The sequence below is a fragment of the Macaca fascicularis genome, chromosome 12 (genome assembly GCF_037993035.2).
Source record: "Macaca fascicularis isolate 582-1 chromosome 12, T2T-MFA8v1.1".
Classification (NCBI taxonomy): Eukaryota; Metazoa; Chordata; class Mammalia; order Primates; family Cercopithecidae; genus Macaca; species Macaca fascicularis.
In genome coordinates this window covers 124826324-124847333 of record NC_088386.1, presented here as the reverse complement: position 1 = coordinate 124847333, position 21010 = coordinate 124826324, and the positions used below count along the sequence as shown (strand labels likewise).

Sequence of the window (21010 nt, the reverse complement as noted above, 5' to 3'; positions counted from 1 at the left end):
AATGAATCTAACAAAAGTTTATTGGCAAAATAGATGAGCATTGTTTATGATTTTATGTAACAAACTGGAAAACATTGAAATAATTTGACTTAAATTTCTAAAAAGTAAGATTCAAAGGAGGATCTCAATTCTAACTAAAATATTAAGACCTAACATGTGTATAATACTATATCATTTATAAAACTACGTCCTTGTAGCAAATCACATCACATTGCCAACATCCCTAGGAGTAGATATTACCATTTGCTTAAAAGTGAGAAAATGGAGGCGCTATGATGTTCATAGTCTTGTCCAGGGCTCCTTGCTCCTAACAAGTAGAGTCATATTTTGAACACAGATGTTTGGACACTATGTTCAGAACATTGCTGTGCTGTTTCACACCTTTTGTTTAATACTCCATATACAGCCTATGCACTTGCTTGGGGTATCCACAAAACAGGAATTCTTCCACAAATGAGAAAACTATTTGGAAGTAATTAGATATTTAATTTTTTTTCAGTTTTCAGTTTATTTTGTTAAACCTTCCTATACTTGCTTTATGGTTTTGTCTGTTTTCACTTCCATTGGTATGTGTGTGAGTGGCACTGCAATATTTTTCAGTCTTTAGACTCTCTAAAGATCCAAATCTGACCTTACATGGACCCACACACTGGCTTGGCAGAAGCAAATTCTTGGGACTTACATACCAGTGATAACTGTTAACACTGGTTCTTTTGGACTTAAAGCTATCTCTGAAAGATAGGACCACCCATGGAGCAAAACTAATGATATAGTTTTTATCTCAACCATTTCTTGGCTTTGGTGCTGCTGAGGGCAGTGGGAGATGGAGGGGAGAGGGTGTGTGTTGAAGCACCGATACTAACAATGTTTGACGTACAAGGTCCTGCATCCCTACATGGAAAGTAGTCAATTCCCCTAACCCATGTCATTCTGGCAGGCAGACAGCCATCAGATAATAACTCTGAATTCTTTCTCATTGGAGCCAATTCTGAACTGGTGGTCTGGAGAGAAATTCTGTATTGAATTACACTAGTTCCAATAGAATTGTTTCCAACAGTAATTAGGGTCGATGGAATGCTCATTCCTTAAAACAGTACCAAATTCTAGAATTTTCTAAAATAAAAAACTAGACTCTGGCTCCATTGCTGCATCCATCCCCTCATTGTGGAGTATGGTAGGATCTTTTTCCAAAAATGTAAGGCATACACTTATGTGCTTATGTGCAGAAAGGATGGCTCCATGTTCTCTTTTTTGCTACCGCAAGCCTCCCACAATATTCTAGAGAGTAATTGGGAGAATGAGACATTCAGAGGTTGACTGCTCTTGATAAGAGATTTTCTCTAGCTGGGAATTTGTCTTGGATTTAATATACAATGTGACATCTCGGCTTTGTGATTCAGTGGCAGTTACATGTATCAACATTTTCTGAATCCCAGTCAAACTCTTTTTAATAGATAGTCATCTCAATCAATAGAGGGGAAAAGCAATGCTATCTACCGGACTTAGATACTTAGCACTATTTTCATCAAAGGATGAGAAAACCTTCTATTTAGAAAAGATGAGGTAATGGCAGTTGTTTGCAATGAGAAGACCCATTCTTAATTGTTAGCATATGGCTGGGAAATGTTAAAGCATTGATTTGGCTTGGTACTGCCTTGAGAGCTAATAACTTTTGATGGGAGCTTAGAATGATAATATCAAAAGAAGCGGTAATGCGCCAATTTTAAAAAATTGATCAGAATCCTTTTTTGAGCTTGTACTTCTCTACTTTTCATAACTCTACAATGGTTAACAGTAGCATCTGGATATACCTTATAGCAATAAGGACCAGATGGGGCCCGGTAAGGCAAGCTGAAAGCACATGTGTTTGAGAAGCTGATACTAAAATTATAAGCCATTTCTGCTGGCTTGAAAAGACAGAACCACAATTATCATGTTTTTGAGCCAACTTTCACATTAAGTATTTTCTTGAAGATATTGGATTCCTGCTATTTTTGCTTTTACCAGTTATGTTCCAAATGAATATCCTATCTCAGATCCTTAAAAATCAGAAATGGCATTATCATACAGTTCATTTAAATAAGTGTCTCTCTAAGCTTCCTATTTTCTCATTCCAGAAGTAAAAGAACTACTTGATTTAATAGTTTCTGTCACCTAAAGTTGGTATTTCCCCTCTTCTTTTGTGCTCTGTTAGCCCTTTTAAAGAAAGAAGTGATGAGGATTAATTGTAATGATCACATTCAAAGCAGAAAGAGGAACTGATAATAGGTGTTTATAAGCTGCTCAGTTATTTGCAAATGCATGTGCAAGCATTGTATCATGTGAAGAGGAAGGAAAACTTTAAAAATTCTCAGATTATACAAATCATAAGTTTATTCATAAACATTCCAACCCCAGGCTTCACAAAACTTCATCTGTAGACAGATTCTCACCTTTTACAACTCTGGAAGGCAATGCATCACACCTGTATTGAAATGGGCATGAATTGCCAAGATATCTAAATTATTAAGAAATAATAAAGAATTAATAGTTGGAGGCAGTTTGGCAATATGGGATCTGGTGTTGTATACTCAAGCGTGAATCCATGCTGGCTGTCTTCCCAGCTGTGGGGCAGACCATTTGCTGGACTTCTCTGGTGTTCCTTCCTTGGAGGAGACTAACAGGGAGCTCATGAGTGCTGGCTCTGGAAGCCAACTGCATGCCTGCAAAGCCTGGTTCTGCCATATACTGTGGCTGACTGCAGCACCTAGGGCAATGGGTTTCATTGAGACATTCTGGCTCTGTTTCCTCATGTGTAACCTGGGCATAATAATAATATTTATCTCTGAGGGTCATTGTGAGGTTTATCTTCCTAAAGGAAATATTATTTAAAAATGGTTAACACAATGCCTAGCACTTAGTAAATAAGCCACACATGGAAGCTGGTACAGTTACTCAACCTAGCAGACACTGGCTTATCAAGGAAAAGCGAATAAAAGTAAGTCTGTTCATGCCTGCAGAGTCCTTTTTTTCCTTTTAACTGATCAAACACATGTGAGGTTTTAAGCACCCAGGAGGTCAGATTTTATAAAACCATCATTGCAATTAGCTAGCTTAGGAGGCTAGAAATGGAAAATAGTTTTGAAAGGCAATTGGCCAGAGGATTTCACAATCTATTTTCTTGTAAAAACTCTAAAGTTCTACGAGGGAAAGTGGTATCTCCCAGGAACACCTAAATAGCAATTTTATTGTGCAACTGATTAATTGGGACATGCATTCATACTACAATGGTAATTGACATGTATTGAGTAAAGATGTTTTTGATTCTGGGCGGAATTGCTTTACCTCTCTCATTTATTTTTCACAATAATGCTTGGAGATCGCATCCCTTTTTTGGGGAGGGTAAAGGCCAAATTCCTTAACTCATTCTACATGGCCTGTATGGTTTGACCACCACAACCTCCAATGAAAACACTTTTCCCTCACCCACAACACTCCTTTTATTAATTCATTAATTCACCAGCCTTTCATCTATTCACTCCATAAGTATTAACCAAGCACCCATGATGGGTCGGGTAGTGCTCCAACACCGAATACAGTGAGTCCGTGTCCCTTTGGAGCTTATGTTCTAGTGGAAGAAACAGACAATGGAAATAAATGCATAACGTTATGGAGAAAAAGTATTGAGAATGTGGGAAGTAGAAAGATGTGCCATTTTAAATAGGATAGGAGAGATCTGGGCAAAAATCAAAGAGTGCAAAAGAGGGAATAGAGCTTGAATTTCTCTGGGTGACGGATATTCTACACTGATGGGACAAAAGATCAACAGCCCTGAGGCCGGGGGTGCTTGACATGTTCAGGAGTAGGTGAGTGGTGGACAATGAAGACTCTGGTGCCAATATTACCTTCATTTTACTGTCTAGGAAACTGAGACTTAGAGAGACCAATACAACATAGATAAGGTCATACAGCTAGAAAATGGCAGAGGTAGGGTTGGTGCCCACTGAACACTTCTGGAGTCTGTGCTCCTAACTTCTGTGATGCCCACTGCACAATATTGTTGATTTCTTTAATGCTGAGGGCTCTCTGTGTGTCAGGAGGTAGGACAGGGCAGCCCTTTCTTTCTCCTGCAATTCCTTACCCCAGCTAAAAAAACTGATCTAATTTACTTACATGTCTCTTAACTTTTAGAATGTTGCTCATCTGACTTCTTCACTTTCTTCATCATTTTTATGATTCTACACACCACAGCTTTTCAAATCAATTTGTTGCCTAGGATGGAATTTATGTACAAATGTATTGCCGTGGATTTCCATCCCCTGTTTATTCCAGTGCAAGTGTGACTTCTTCACTAAAGCAAATAATGTCCCCCTCCACTACCTCTTTTGGTGGGAGCAGTTGTAGTTCATGTGACAATGTAGGGCTGATGCTCATGAGTACTCTATGAACAAATATAAAATGTACTGTTTTGTGTTATTATCACAAAATAATTACCTCATGGAACAAAACATAGTTTTCATTTTCTTGTTCCTCCTCTTTCCCCAATTATGTAATCTAATCTACTTATGATTATTGTCATGCTAAAAACATCACATGAGATCAACCAAAAGTACATATTGGTATGTACATTTTCCAAAAAGCTGCTGCCTTCATTTTGGGTGGAAGAGTAAGTCAAGTTGGCTGTTTCTCATTTTGCAATACCATTCATGGAGGGTGCACAATGATTATGAGCTTGTTACGTAATTATGGTGATATAAATCCAATAGAAAAAGGGGAACAAAGAAGGATATTTTAATAGGAAACATTTATTAGAATAAGAGTACAGTTACTTTATTTAAACATTTTAAAAACAGGCAAAATAGGCAAATGATTAGAACATGAAGTGAGCATATTTAATACCATTTGGTGCCACAAACTGAGATTTTTCTGTCGGTTGTCTTATAAAAGGCTTCTTAATGTTTTAGCTAAGCAGATCAATAAGGCCATCCATAAACTGTTTCTTCTCTAATTCCTGAAAGACTGGCTGAAGGTATAAAAATATTATTATTAATTTTGATTGAAATATGAACATTATAAATATTACTAAATGGCCTAAATCTACCACGCTGGAGTATGGCAGCTTTACTAGTGCAAAATTTTTATTACAGTATTCTTTCTCTTGTCAACGATCTTGCTTTATTTATTCTGCACCACCTGGCATGAGCAATGTGTTCAAATACTATAGGAGTGTGAACAGCTCTGCTATTTTTTCATAGCATCAAATATCGCCCCCAAATCCCAACAGATCTGTGGTTTGTAGAAATCTTTGCAAAGGCTGCAAATGGCTCATATTTTTAAATTATTCTTTATGTGAGATTCTAGTGAAAATCGAAAGATACTTGACAGAAAAATGTAGCATGAGACTCAGAGATGCACAAATGGAGGAAAGCTTTTGTATCTTGTTTTCAGAGTATTTTCACATTCCAGAGGTAATTAAAAGATAAACTATTATAAAGGCTTTAGTAATATGTATTGATTTTTAGTGAACAGACCCTTAAAGTAATGGGAAAGATGATGGCTTATTTTCTTACTTTTATTTAGAGTCATTCTGATGTAGGAAGGCAGAAATGTGTTTGTTATTTCATTGATTTGACTACATCTAATTAGATATGGATTCTGAAGTCTGTACAAAGTAGATCGTGAGACAAGCTGGAGGACAATAATGAGTGAAGGCCCAAGTTTCCTTCCTCCTTCCCATAATTAGTTATTTTCCCCCACAATGAATTCTTGAGTTACAACAAAAAATGAGTCAATAATGATTTATTTAAGAAATTGGGTCACATTATGGATCAATGTCAGCTAATACAATACAAGCTAAGAAACTTATAGTCAGTTTAAAGTCATAAGACACTTGAAGGATAATATATTTCAAAGCATTTCCAATTATTTGCTTCTAGATGTAGCTACTAAATTATATCCAGACTACCCTACTGCTAAAGGAATGCATTTAAATGGATAAGAATGATTTGAAGGAAATATGTTTACCTACAGAGTTTGAATATTTTCCCTACATATGTTTTGCACTATAAAGTTACCTAATAAAATTATTCCTGATGTATAGGAGAGAAGAAACACAAGGCTAATCACTGTCTATTCATCAATTTTAAAAATTATTACAGGTGAAACAAATGAGGCTTTTCTATATCAAATATGGCTTTTAGCCATTATTCCACTATCCCTAAGACTATGTAATTCTTTCTCATCTTTCTAACTGCAGAATGTATCATTCTTACAGTAAAAATGAAAGAAAATGTTTAAGAGAAAAAGTATTTCCTCAGCATTTTAGATTCTACCTGTGTGGCCAGCAACAATGTCACTTAAAACTATTTACATAAAGACATGGCACAGACTGGGACAAAATAATATAATGACACTTTCGTAGCCTTATTCTATTTCGATCTTATTTGAAGAAGGAATAAAACCCAAAGAAGGCTCAAATTTTGCTTCAGAAATATGCTGCCTCTTTCAGTACATGTTCCTGAGGAATATCTTGTTTCCTAAAGAAAATCCAATATTAGAGTGATACTTTCTGCAACACTAAGCTGTATTGTAAACAGCACCTTGGATTTTGATCAGAAATTGGGCCTCAGGTACTAAACTTCAGATTCCCTAGAAATAAAGTGGGAAAGTAAACTCCTTAAAATGTCTGCTTAGAGAAATTCTGTAGGGAAATGAGATGGTCTGTGAATGTGTTTTTAATTTCCTTGTGGAAAAGAATGTTCATCTGAAATCAATTTTATGAATGCTTTTTTTTTTTTATTATACTTCAAGTTCTAGGGTACATGTGCACAATGTGCAGGTTTGTTACATATGTATACATGTGCCATGTTGGTGTGCTACACCCATTAACTCGTCATTTACATTAGGTATATATCTCCTAATGCTATCCTTCTCCCCTACCCCCTCCCCACAACAGGACCCAGTGTGTGATGCTCCCCTTCCTGTGTCCAAGTGATCTCATTGTTCAGTTTCCACCTATGAGTGAGAACATGTGGTATTTGGTTTTCTGTTCTTGCAATAGTTTGCTGAGAATGACGATTTCCAGCTGCATCCATGTCCCTACAAAGGACACAAACTCATCCTTTTTTATGGCTGTATAGTATTCCATGGTGTATATGTGCCACATTTTCTTAATCCAGTCTGTCACTGATGGACATTTGGGTTAATTCCAAGTCTTTGCTATTGTGAATAGTGCCGCAATAAACACACATGTGCATGTGTCTTTATAGCAGCATGATTTATAATCCTTTGGGTATATACCCAGTAATGGGATGGCTGGGTCATATGGTACTTCTAGTTCTAGATCCTTGAGGAATCGCCATACTGTTTTCCATAATGGTTGAACTAGTTTGCAGTACCACCAACAGTGTAAAAGTGTTCCTATTTCTCCACATCCTCTCCAGCACCTGTTGTTTCCTGACTTTTGAATGATTGCCATTCTAACTGGCGTGAGATGGTATCTCATTGTGGTTTTGATTTGCATTTCTCTGATGGCGAGTGATGATGAACATTTTTTCATATGTCTGTTGGCTGTATGAATGTCTTCTTTTGAGAAGTGTCTGTTCATATCCTTTGCCCACTTTTTGATGGGGTTGTTTGTTTTTTTCTTGTAAATTTGTTTGAGTTCTTTATAGGTTCTGGATATTAGCCCTTTGTCGGATGAGTAGATTGCCAAAATTTTCTCCCATTCTGTAGGTTGCCTGTTCACTCTGATGGTAGTTTCTTTTGCTGTGCAGAAGCTCTTTAGTTTAATTAGATCCCATTTGTCAATTTTGGCTTTTGTTACTGTTGCTTTTGGTGTTTTAGACATGAAGTCCTTGCCCATGCCTATGTCCTGAATGGTATTACCTAGGTTTTCTTCTAGGATTTTTATGGTTTTAGGTCTAACATTTAAGTCTCTAATCCATCCTGAATTAATTTTTGTATAAGCAGTAAGGAAAGGATCTGCTTTCAGCTTTCTACTTATGGCTAGCCAATTTTCCCAGCACCATTTGTTAAATAGGGAATCCTTTCCCCATTTCTTGTTTATTTTCAGGTTTGTCAAAGATCAGATGGTTGTAGATGTTTGGTATTATTTCTGAGGACTCTGTTCTGTTCCACTGGTCTATATCTCTGGTTTGGTACCAGTACCATTCTGTTTTGGTTACTGTAGCCTTGTAGTATAGTTTGAAGTCAGGTAGCGTAATGCCTCCAACTTTGTTCTTTTGACTTAGGATTTTCTAGGCAATGTGGGGTCTTTTTTGGTTCCATATGAACTTTAAAGCAGTTTTTTCCAGTTCTGTGAAGAAAGCCATTGGTAGCTTAATGGGGATGGCATTGAATCTATAAATTACCTTGGGCATTATGGCCATTTTCACAATATTGATTCTTCCCATCCATGAGCATGGTATGTTCTTCCATTTCTTTGTGTCCTCTTTTATTTCACTGAGCAGTGGTTTGTATTCTCCTTGAAGAGGTCCTTTACATCCCTTGTAAGTTGAATTCCTAGGTATTTTGTTCTCTTTGAAGCTATTGTGAATGGGAGTTCATTCATGATTTGGCTCTCTGTTTGTCTGTTCCTGGTGTATAAGAATGCTTGTGATTTTTGCACATTGATTTTGTATCTGAGACTTTGCTGAAGTTGCTTATCAGCTGAAGGAGATTTGGGGCTGAGACAATGGGGTTTTCTAAATATACAATCATGTCATCTGCAAACAGGCACAATTTGACTTCTTCTTTTTCTAACTGAATACCCTTGATTTCTTTCTCTTGCCTGTTTGCCCTAGCCAGAACTTCCAACAGTATGTTGAATAGGAGTGGTGTGAGAGGGCATGCCTGTCTTGTGCCAGTTTTCAAAGAGAATGCTTCCAGTTTTTGCCCATTCAGTATGATATTGGCTGTGGGTTTGTCATAAATAGCTCTTATTATTTTGAGATATGGTCTATCAATACCTAGTTTATTGAGAGTTTTTAGCATGAAGGGCTGTTGAATTTTGTCAAAGACCTTTTCTGCATCTATTGAGATAATCATGTGGTTTTTGTCTTTGGTTCTGTTTATATGCTGGATTGCATTTATTGATTTGCGTAGGTGGAACCAGCCTTGCATTGCAGGGATGAAGCCCACTTGATCATCGTGGATAAGTTTTTTGATGTGCTGCTGGATTCAGTTTGCCAGTATTTTATTGAGGATTTTTGCATCAATGTTCATCAGGGATATTGGTCTCAAGTTCTCTTTTTATGTTGTATCTCTGTCAGGCTTTGGTATCAGGATGATGTTGGTCTCGTAAAATGAGTTAGGGAGGATTCCCTCTTTTTCTATTGATTGGAATAGTTGCAGAAGGAATGGTACCAACTCCTCTTTGTACCTCTAGTAGAATTCGGCTGTGAATTCGTCTGGTCTTGGACTTTTTTTCGTTGGTAGGCTATTAATTATTGCCTCAATTTCAGAGCCTGCTATTGGTCTATTCAGGGATTCAACTTCTTCCTGGTTTAGTCTTGGGAGAGTGTAAGTGTCCAGGAAATTATCCATTTCTTCTAGGTTTTCTAGTTTATTTGCATAGAGGTGTTTATAGTAGTCTCTGATGGTAGTTTGTATTTCTGTGGGGTTGGTAGTGATATCCCCTTTATCATTTTTTATTGCATCTATTTGATTCTTCTCTCTTTTCTTCTTTATTAGTCTTGCTAGTGGTCTATCAACTCAAATTGGGTAGAGCCCACTGCAGCTCAAGAAGGCTGGCCTGCATCTGTAGACTCCTCCTCTCAGGGCAGGGAATAGCTAAACAAAAAGCAGTAGAAACCTCAGCACAGAAAAATGCCCCTGTCTGATAGCTTTGAAGAGAGTGGTGGATCTCCCAGTATGGAGGTTGAGATCTGAGAATGGACAGACTGCCTGCTCAAGTGGGTCCCTGACTCCTGAGTAGCCTAACTGGGAGACATCCTCCACTAGGTGCAGACCGACACCTCACACCTCACATGATGGGGTACACCCCTGAGACGAAACTTCCAGAGCAAGAATCAGACAGCAATACTGGCTGTGCAGCAATATTATATCTTCTGCAGCCTCCGCTGCTGATACCCCAACAAACAGGGTCTGGAGTGGACTTCAAGCAAACTCCAATAGACCTACAGCTGAGGGTTCTGAATGTTAGAAGGAAAACTAACAAACAGAAAGGACACCCACACCAAAACCTCATCAGTACATCACTATCATCAAAGACAAAAGGCAGATAAAACCACAAAGATGGGGGAAAAGCAGGGCAGAAAAGCTGGAAATTCAAAAAATCAGAGCGCATCTCCCCCTCCAAAGGAATGCAGCTCATCACCAGCAATGGAACAAAGCTGAACGTAGAATGTCTTTGATGAGTTGAGAGAAGAAGGCTTTAGTTGATCAAACTTCTCAGAGCTAAAGGAGGAACTACGTAACCAGCACAAAGACACTAAAAACCTTGAAAAAAGAATGGATGAATGGATAACTAGAATAATCAAGGCAAAGAAGACCTTAAAATAACTGATAGAGATGAACACCATAACATGAGAAATACGTGACAAATGCACAAGCTTCAGTAACTGACTCGATTAACTGGAAGAAAGAGTACCAGCAATTGAAGATCAAATGAATGAAATGAAGTGAGAAGGGAAGTGTGAAGAAAAAAGAGTTAAAAGAAATGAACAAAGCCTCCAAGAAGTATGGGATTATGTGAAAAGATCAAATCTACGTCTGATTGGTGCGCCTGAAAGTGACGGGGAAAATGGAACCAAGTTGGAAAACAGTCTGCAGGATATCATTCAGGAGAACTTCCCCAACCTAGTAAGGCAGGCCAACATCCAAATTCAGGAAATACAGAGAACGCCACAAAGATACTCCTCGAGAAGAGCAACTCCAAGATACATAATTGTCAGATTCACCAAAGTTGAAATGAAGGAAAAAATCTTAAGGGCAGCCAGAGAGAAAGGTCAGGTTACCCACAAAGGGAAGCCCATCAGGCTAACACCAGATCTCTTGGCAGAAACTCTGCAAGCCAGAAGACAGTGGGGACCAATATTCAAAATTCTTAAAGAAAAGAATTTTCCACCCAGAATTTCATATCCAGCCAAACTAAGTTTCATAAGTGAAGGAGAAATAAAATCCTTTACAGACAAGCAAATGCTGTGAGATTTTGTCACCACCAGGCCTGCCCTACAAGAGATCCTGAAGGAAGCACTAAACATGGAAAGGAACAACAGGTACCAGCCATTGCAAAAACAAGTCAAAATGTATAGTCCATCAATGCTAGGAAGAAACTGCAGCAACTAGCGAGCAAAATAACCAGCTAATATCCTAATGACAGGATCAAGTTCACACATAACAATAATAACCTTAAATGTAAATGGACTAAATGATCCAATTAAAAGACACAGACTGGCAAACTGGATAAAGAGTCAAGACCCATCAGTTTGCTGTATTCAGGAGACCCATCTCACATGCAGAGACACACATAGGCTCAAAATAAAGGGATGGAGGAAGATCTACCAAGCAAATGGAAAACAAAAAAAAGCAGGGGTTGCAATACTAGTCTCTGATAAAACAGACTTTAAACCATCAAAGATCAAAAGAGACAAAGAAGGCCATTACATAATGGTAAAGGGATCAATTCATCAGGAAGAGCTAACTATCCTAAATATATATGCACCCAATACAAGAGCACCCAGATTCATAAAGAAAGTCCTTAGAGACTTACAAAGAGACTTAGACTCCCGTACAATAATAATGGGAGACTTTAACACCCCACTGTCAACATTAGACAGATCAGCAAGACCCAAAGTTAACAAGATATCCAGGAATTGAACTCAACTCTGCACCAAGCAGACCTAATAGACATCTACAGAGCTCTCCACCCCAAAGCAACAGAATATACATTCTTCCCAGCACCACATCACACTTATTCCAAAATTGACCACATAGTTGGAAGTAAAGCACTCCTCAGCAAATGTAAAAGGACAGAAAATGTCTCTCAGACCACAGTGCGATGAAACTAGAACTCAGGACTAAGAAACTCAATCAAAACTGCTCCACTGCATGGAAACTGTACAACCTGCTCCTGAAGGACTACTGGGTACATAAGGAAATGAAGACAGAAATAAAGATGTTCTTTGAAACCAATGAGAACAAAGATAAAACATACCAGAATCTCTGGGACACATTTAAAGCAGTGTGTAGAGGGAAATTTATAGCACTAAATGCCCACAAGAGAAAGCAGGAAAGATCTAAAATTGACACTCTAACATCACAATTAAAAGAACTAGAGAAGCAAGAGCAAACACATTCAAAAGCTAGTAGAAGGCAAGAAATAACTAAGATCAGAGCAGAACTGAAGGAGATAGAGACACAAAAAACCCTCCAAAAAATCAATGAATCCAGGAGTTGGTTTTTTGAATGCGTTTTTAAAAACCAGTGGACCAAGTACATTCTATTTGACCTGCAAAGTTGACATTGGACTTGCCCACATTTGCCTGAACTACCCTTCTTTTTTTAAAAAAAATTATCGCAGTATGATTAATATACAAAAAACTGTACATATTTCATATATTCATGAACAACATGATGAGTAAACAACATGATGAGTTTGAAGGTAAGTATACACCTATGAAACTATCACCATAATCCATTCCATAAATCTATCCACCAGCTCCAAAGGGTTCCTCCTACCCTAGATATTTATTATACTTTTGTAATAATGTCACTTAACTTAGGATACACCTCTTAGCAAAATTTTAAGTGTACAATACAGTATTATTAACTATAGGTTCTATGATGTACAGTAAATTCCTAGAATGTATTCATGTTGTATAACTGAAACTTTATGTGCTTTGACTAATACCTCCCCATTTCCATCTCTTCACTCCAGCCTCTGGAAACCCATTCCACTCTCTGCTTCTATGAATTTGACTATTATAGATTAATCATATAGATAATATGATAAAGTATTTGTTCTTCTGTGTCTGGCTTATTGGATGTAGCATAATGTACTTCACTTTATCCATGTTGTTACAAATGGCAGGATTTTCTTTTTAAAGTCTGAATAATATCATATATTAATATATTATTTATATATTATATATAACATACAATTATATGTTGTAATATATCCTCGATATGTGCTATATTTAGAAGATATAATTATATGTTATATAATTATAACGTTAAAATATTATTTATTATTAATAACAGTACATATGATATGTATATACCACATTTTCTTTCTTCATTCATTGACAGTCCTTTAGGTTGCTTCCATATTTGGGCTATTATGAATAATACGCAATGAATACAGGAATGCAGATGAGGTTTAATATGCTTTTGTGTTTCTGTTTAGCAGTCTTTAGTTTCAACTTAAATAGCTGCCTTTAGCACTTCTAAAGCAGGTCTAGTGATGATTAACTCTCTCAGTGTTTGTTTGTCTGGGAATATCTTTAACCTTCATGTTTGAAGTACAGGGATAGTATTCTTGGTTGGCAGTTTTTTCCTTTAGCACTTTGAATTTAATGTCTCACCCTTTCCTGGACAGTAAGGTTTCTGCTGAGAAATCTGCTGATATTCTCATGAGGCTACCTATGTATGTAACAAATTGTTTATCTTTTATAGCTGCTTTCAAAATTCCCTATTAGTCTTTGACTTTTGACAATTTTATTATAATGTGTCTTACAGTAGACTTCTTTCAGTTCAATATATTTGGGTTCTTTGGGCTCCATAATTCTGGATGCCCATTTTGTTTTGTCAAATTTGAGATGTTTTCATCCACTATTTATTTAAATATGCTTTCTACACTTTCTACCCTTTCTCTTTTTATTCTTCTTCTTAGACTTTCATAATATGTGTATTGTTTTGTTTAATGGTGTCTCCTGGGCTTTTTTCACTCTATATTATTCTGTTTTCTTTTTGTTCCTATGACTGTATAAATTCGAATGACTTGTCTTCAAGTTTACTGATGTTTTGTTTCTGCTTGATTGATCCTGATGTTGAAACTTTCTTTTGAATTGATCAATTCAGTTATTGTATTCTTTAGCTCTAGAATTTCATTTGATTCTCTTTTTTTGTATTTTATACCCCTTTTTTTGTATTTTATTCAACAAAATACCTCTTATTTTGTTTATGTTTTGTTTTTCCATTGTTTTCTTAGAGGTTTGCTTGTGTTCTCTTCTAGCCTACTTAACTTCCTTGAGGGAGTTACTTTGAATTCTTTGTCAGGAAGTTCATAAATCTTTAAAAAACCCTTAACAAAATCAATGAATCCAGAAGGTGGTTTTTTGAAAAGAAAAACAAAATAGACCACTGGCCAGACTAATAAAGAAGAAAAGAGAATAATCAAATAGATACAATAAAAAATGATAAACAGGATATCACCACTGATCCCACAGAAACACAAACTACCATCAGAGAATACAATAAACATATCTACACAAATAAACTAGAAAATCTAGAAGAAATGGATAAATTCTTAGACACATACACCCTCCCAAGACTAAATCTGGAAGAAATCAAGTCCCTGAATAGACCAATAACAAATTCTGAAATTGAGGCAGTATTTAATAGCCTATCAACCAAAAAAAGCCCAGGACCAGAAGGATTCACAGCCGAATTCTACCAGAGGTACAAAGAGGAGTTGGCATCATTCCTTCTGAAACTATACCAAACAATAGAAGAAGAGGGACTCCTCCCTAACTCTTTTTATGATACCAGCATCACCCTGATACAAAAACCTGGCAGAGACACAACATAAAAGAAAATTTCAGGCCAATATCCCTGATGAACATCAATGTGAAAATCCTTGATAAAATACTGGCAAGCTGAATCGAGCAGCACATCAAAAAGCTTATACACCATGATCAAGTCGCTTCATTCCTGGATGCAAGGCTGCTTTAACATACATAAATCAGTAAACGTAATCCATCACATAAACAGAACCAACGACAAAAAAACACATGATTATCTCAATAGACGTAGAAAAGTATTTCCATAAAATTCAACAGCCCTTCATGCTAAAAACTCTCAATAAGCTAGGTATTGATGGAACATGTCTGAAAATAATAAGAGCGATTAATGACAAATCCATAGCCAATATCATACTGAATGGGCAAAAGCTGGAAATATTCCCTTTGAAAACCAGCACAAGACAAGGATGCCCTCTCTCACCACTCCTATTCAACATAGTATTGGATGTTCTGGCGAGGGCAATCAGGCAACAGAAAGAAATAAAGAGTATTCAAAAAGGAAGAGAGGAAGTCAAATTGTCTCCATTCGCAGATGACATGAATCTATATTTAAGAAACCCCATCGTCTCAGCCCAAAATCTCCTTAAGTTGATAAGCAACTTCAGCAAAGTCTCAGGATACAAAATCAATGTGCAAAAATCACAAGCATTCCTATACACCAATAATAGACAAACAGAGAGCTGAATCGTAAGTGAACTCCTATTCACAATTGCTACAAAGAGAACAAAATAGCTAGGAATATAACTTTCAAGGGATGTGAAGGACCTCTTCAAGGAGAACAACAAACCACTTCTCAAGGAAATAAGAGAGGACAAAAACAAATGGAAAAACATTCCATGCTCAAGGATAGGAAGAATCAATATTGTAAAAATAGCCATACTGCCCAAAGTAATTTATAAATTCAATACTCTTCCCATCAAGCTACCATGGACTTTCCTCAAAGAATTAGAAAAAACTACTTCAAATTTCATGTGGAACCAAAAAATAGCTCACATAGCCAAGACAATTTTAAGCAAAAAGGAGAAAGCTGGAGGCAACATACTACCTGACTTCAAATTATACTACCAGGCTACAGTAACTAAAACAGAATGGTACTGGTACCAAATCAGACATATAGACTAATGGAACAGGACAGAGGCCTCAGAAATAATACCACACATCTACAACCATCTGATCTTTGACAAACCTGACAAAAACAAGCAATGGGAAAAGGATTCCCTATTTAATAAATGGTGTTAGGAAAATTGGCTAGCCATATGCAGAAAACTGAAACTGGATGCCTCCCTCACACCTTGCACAAAAATTAACTCAAGATGGATTAAAGACTTAAATGTAAAACCTAAAACCATAAAAACTCTAGAAGAAAACCTAGGCAACACCATTCATAGGCATGAGCAAAGACTTCATCACTACAACACCAAAAACTACAGGAACAAAAGCCAAAATTGACAAATGAAATCTAATTAAACGAAAGAGCTTCTGCACAGCAAAAGAAACTATCATCAGAGTGAACAGGCAACCTACAGAATGGGGGAACATTTTTGCAATCTATCCATCTGAAAAAGAGCTAATATCCAGAATCTACAAAGAACTAAAACAAACTTACAAGAGAAAAACAAGCAATGCCATCAAAAAGTACTTGAAGGATATGAACAGACACATCTCATAGGAAGACATTTATGCAGCCAACAGACCTATGAAAAAAAGCTCATCATCACTGGTCATTAGAGAAATGCAAACCAAAACCACAATGAGATATCATCTCATGCCAGTTAGAATGGTGATCATTAAAAAGTCAGGAAACAACAGATGCTGGTGAGGATGTGGAGAAATAGGAATACCTTTACACTGTTGGTGAAAGTGTAAGTTAGCTCAACCATTGTGGAAGACAGTGTGGTGATTCCTCAAGGATCTAGACCCAGAAATACCCTTTGACCCAGCAATCCTATTACTGGGTACATACCCGAAGGATTATAAATCATTCTACTATGAAGACACATGCACACGTATGTTTATTGCAGCACTGTTCACAAGAGCAAAGACTTGGAACCAACCCAAATGTTCATCAATGATAGACTAGATAAAGAAAATGTGGCATATATACACCATGGAATACTATGCAGCCATAAAAAAGGATGAGTTCATGTCTTTTACAGGGACATGGATGAAGCTGGAAATCATCATTCTCAGAAAAGTAGCATAGGAACAGAAAACCAAACACCGCATGTTCTCACTCATAAGTGGGAGCTAAACAGTGATAACACATGGTCACAGGGAGGGGAACACTATTGGGTGGGGGGCTAGGGGAGGGATAGCACTAGGAGAAATGCCTCATGTAGATGATGGGTTGATGGGTGCAGCAAAGCACTATGGCATATGTACACCTATGTAGCAAACCTGCATGTTCTGTACATGTATTCCAGAAATTAAAGTATAATTTTTTTAAAAAAAGAAAAGAAAAACTGTCCTTGGGTTTTCTACTAGATTTCTACTGAGTCTGTGCAATTCATTTGTAGACAATAGCATCAAAGAATGCAGCGATTTTTGATCATCTGGATAAGTGCATTGCTAGCCATAGAAAAAATATATAAAATATAATTTGGAAGAAAATTCTAGTTTCTGCCACATTGTGACTGACTTAACATAATACTATCTTTTACAACCTACATATAGAAATTATGGATAAGTTATATCGAAAAATATTTGTAAATGTTCTTTCAAAGAAATGAATGGAAAGCCAAGATGCCATAGATGATGAGATATGGTAAAGCCAGGATGTTTTAGAGAGAATGTGTAGTCTGGTGGTTAGAAATCCTGATCTAAATCCTCACTGTAATTTGCTGATTCATTCCAATATTAATGACACCAACAACAAGCCAAATTTTTGAATAATTCATTGACAAAACTAGATGTTATACTAGAAGTTGAAGAGTAAGTAAAAATGAATAAAAATGTATACAGCACATATAAAATTAAGTGTCATACAGTCTTAAGTGCTATACAAGCAGAGATGTATTGTCTTTAGTCTTTGTATTAGGAAAGAAGATTAAAGGTCAATAATCTAAAATTCCAAGTCAAAAAATAATATAAAACTATAGAATAAAAAAAAGTGAAGATTAATGAATTAGAAATACAGTAACAATAGAGAGGATAGGATCAGGATGCAGAAATATGGATAAACTCCCCATTGTCTGAAAACATTGATCTAGGAGAAAGAAAGAAGAATATTAAGGATGTACAGGGGGTGACAAGAGGTGTCCATGTTTTAATATTGTGTGTGTATATATATATATATATATATATATATACTAAAGAATTATCTGCCACAATATTTGGAATTTGGAAGTAATAGATAATTTTCTGTAAAAATATGCCTTTACATATGCTACCACAAATGATTCAAAAGAACATAGAAAATCTAATACCTTATGACCCTTAAGAAATCAGATTAGTGCTTAATAAATCACCTATCCCTCCTCCCACAAAATGTACACACACATAACTAACACAAGTAAACTAAAAAAATACTCACTAGGTTGAGATTGTTAGCCAAGTTACAGCAGATGTTCAAGGAATAATTAATTCAAACTTGATACAAGCTCTTCAAAAGAATAAAGAGATTTTCCCATCTCATTTTATGCACTTTGTACATTGACAATATAAAAAAAGGAAATGATAGAGCAATCTCACTACTGAATGTTAGATACACACGTTTAAAGAAAATCCAACTACCTCAAATTCTGGGTGACGTAAAATAAATAACATCAGGATTATGTTTTGTGATGCAAGAATGGTTTAATATTGGAAAACCTACATGGGCAATTCACTGTATGTTAGGATGCTTTCGACTTCAAGTAAGATGGAGGATAATAAAAAAAATAGCACGTATTATTTTACATAACAAGAAGCCAAGATGTTGGATGAGTTTAGGGCTAACTTAGGAGAACAACTGTGTTATCAGTGACTTAGGTTCCATTTATTTTTACTCTTTGCAACATTTAGTGTGTGATGGTTCCCTGGACAATTGTGTAGATTAGTTCTTTCCATGACCTTTTTCTGGAATCCCCAAGCAAGAATACATTTTATGTCTCATTGGCTAGGTCATGTCATTCATTTATATTTAAACCAATCACTGAGATAGATAATAGAATTAGCCTGGTTAATTCAGACTAATCAAAATTCACCCTTGAAATTGAGGAGTAGTCCAGCTTATGAACTACATGACCTATCTATACTTGAACACAATCAGTGTTCTCTCAGTAAGGTAGATTTGAAATAATGTCTTGGATACAATCTGCAGTGTTGAGATACAAAGAAGAAAATATGAAATCATTTTCATAGTTATAGAAATAACAATGGATGAAATTCAGCATTAATTACAGTGTAAAAACAATAAAAACCAGTTTAAAAATGCGAAAGTGAAATAAATTAACATATTAAAGACTATCTTCCAAAACCTTAAAAAGTATTTATTTACATCCATAAGTGATTAAAGATGCCAGCTATTTCCTCCTGTATTAAACATTTTAATAGCTGTCCTCCCTCATCAGATATCTGAAATGGAATAGAAAGAACCTGGAATAAAATGTAAGGATTGTCTAGAAAGAGAAAAACTTTGTTACAGATATTATGATCATCTGCATAAGATGTATTAGAGAATATATTGCCAAATTAATATATGAACTGGCTTAAAGTGTTTCAGCTTACAAAATTGTATGTATGTATATATCTATATTTTTTAGTTATGTAGTCAAGTTAAAAATGTACCTAAAGCTTAAAGCACAAAAAATGTAATTTATAATAGCAACAAAAACAGTGAATTAGCTAGCAATAAATTCTTTAGAAATCCTCGTGAAGAAAGTGATAAAATATGTTAAATTAAAAGTCCTATTTTCCTCAAATTCCTTGGTAAAAAAAATAAACATACCAACTTGATAGGATTGTTTGAGGATTAAATGATGTAATAATGTATAAACCATTAAACACTGTTCCTTGCAAAACAATTGCTAAAAAAAGATGGGTTTTAGTAAATTTTTTAAAAAATAGTTCATTATTTTAAGAACCTATGAAACACCTCCTAAGAACTCTGAAGTTCCTCTAAGCAATTATAAAGCACACAACAACATATTTTTCAGCTAATTTAAATCCAATATCCCCATTCTTATCTAAACCAAAGAGGGGGTTCCACCCTTGGCAATGAGTTGTCTTATTGCTTATGAACACAGTATGTCACATACCCACTTTTCAACATATGTTTTTTACCTTTTAACTGTATATTTGTAGGAATGTTTTATACTCCCTCAAAGAAAGCAAATTCTCCAAATGTGTGGATAATCCTTCCTCCTTTTCTATCCCATACAACATGTGGTATTCATTAATTTATTAGTCAAATATTTTTGAGTGACTACTCTGTACCTGGCACTAGTCCAGTTTCATGGAATACATCAATAAACAAAGCCTGCAAAATCTCTTGCTCTAGTGGAGATTGCATTTTAGTGAGGGAGACAATCGTAAACAATAAATATGAGAAATCAGGAGCTATCATGGAAGAGATGTTTATCTATTCTATTTTTGTCTTTCCTGGGCACATAGCTAGACTATATTTCCCAGGTCATCTTGCAATTAGACGTGCTCTGTGACTACATTCTTGCCAGTGAGACTGGAAGTGGAGGGGGCCATTTTCTGGCCAAGGCTGACATGACCCTGCATGTTCACCTTAATTTGTCATCTGACTTCATGCACCACAAGGTCCCAGGAAATGATGTAGCCACAGAATGGAAGGGGCCATGCACTGAATCACTCTGTAAAGAGTAGTTGCCCTCTGACCAGAAACACAGCATTGACTGTTTCACCTGTGACAAATAAAATTATATTGTGTTTGGTTCTTAAGTGGCTTTATTTATACTGCAATCTAGCATTGACTTTATTTATAGTGCAATCTAACATTCTTTGAGTAAAATAACTATATGGTCAGTTTGAAGGTATTCTCTGCAAAGAGAAATACAGAAACAGACAAGGTAGGTGGGAATGGGGTACCAAGGTTTGCTTGATTGCAATTTTAATTAGAATGGTTAGGGTTGCCTCACTGAGAAGGTGAAGGTATTAGCCTTCTAGAGCTGCCATTACAAATACCACAGACTGGATGACTTAAACAGAAATGTATTTTCTCACAATTCTGGAATTGAGAAGTCCAAGTTTAAGGTGTAGGTAAGATTAGTTTCTTCTGAAGCCTCTCAACTTAGTATGTAGATGGGCATTTCCCCCTG

At 36.1% G+C, this 21010-nt stretch overlaps 1 long non-coding RNA gene across 7 annotated transcripts in view; it reads right to left on the bottom strand.

Moving 5' to 3' along the window:
* Positions 1–21010, bottom strand: part of LOC123567975 (uncharacterized) — a 184780-nt gene that overhangs the window by 11157 nt on the left and 152613 nt on the right. For 2 of the 7 annotated variants that reach the window (XR_010580113.1, XR_012421541.1), the window contains exons 4-5: positions 19222–19298; positions 8728–9771 (exon numbers count right to left, since the gene is read on the bottom strand). The exons of 1 other annotated variant lie outside the window; for it this stretch is intronic. This is a non-coding gene — a long non-coding RNA (uncharacterized lncRNA). Of the gene's footprint in view, positions 1–4768; positions 5003–8727; positions 9772–19221; positions 19299–21010 lie in introns of those variants that run through there. 4 more of the 7 variants (XR_006691178.2, XR_012421542.1, XR_010580114.1 and 1 more) reach the window with 3 other exon arrangements.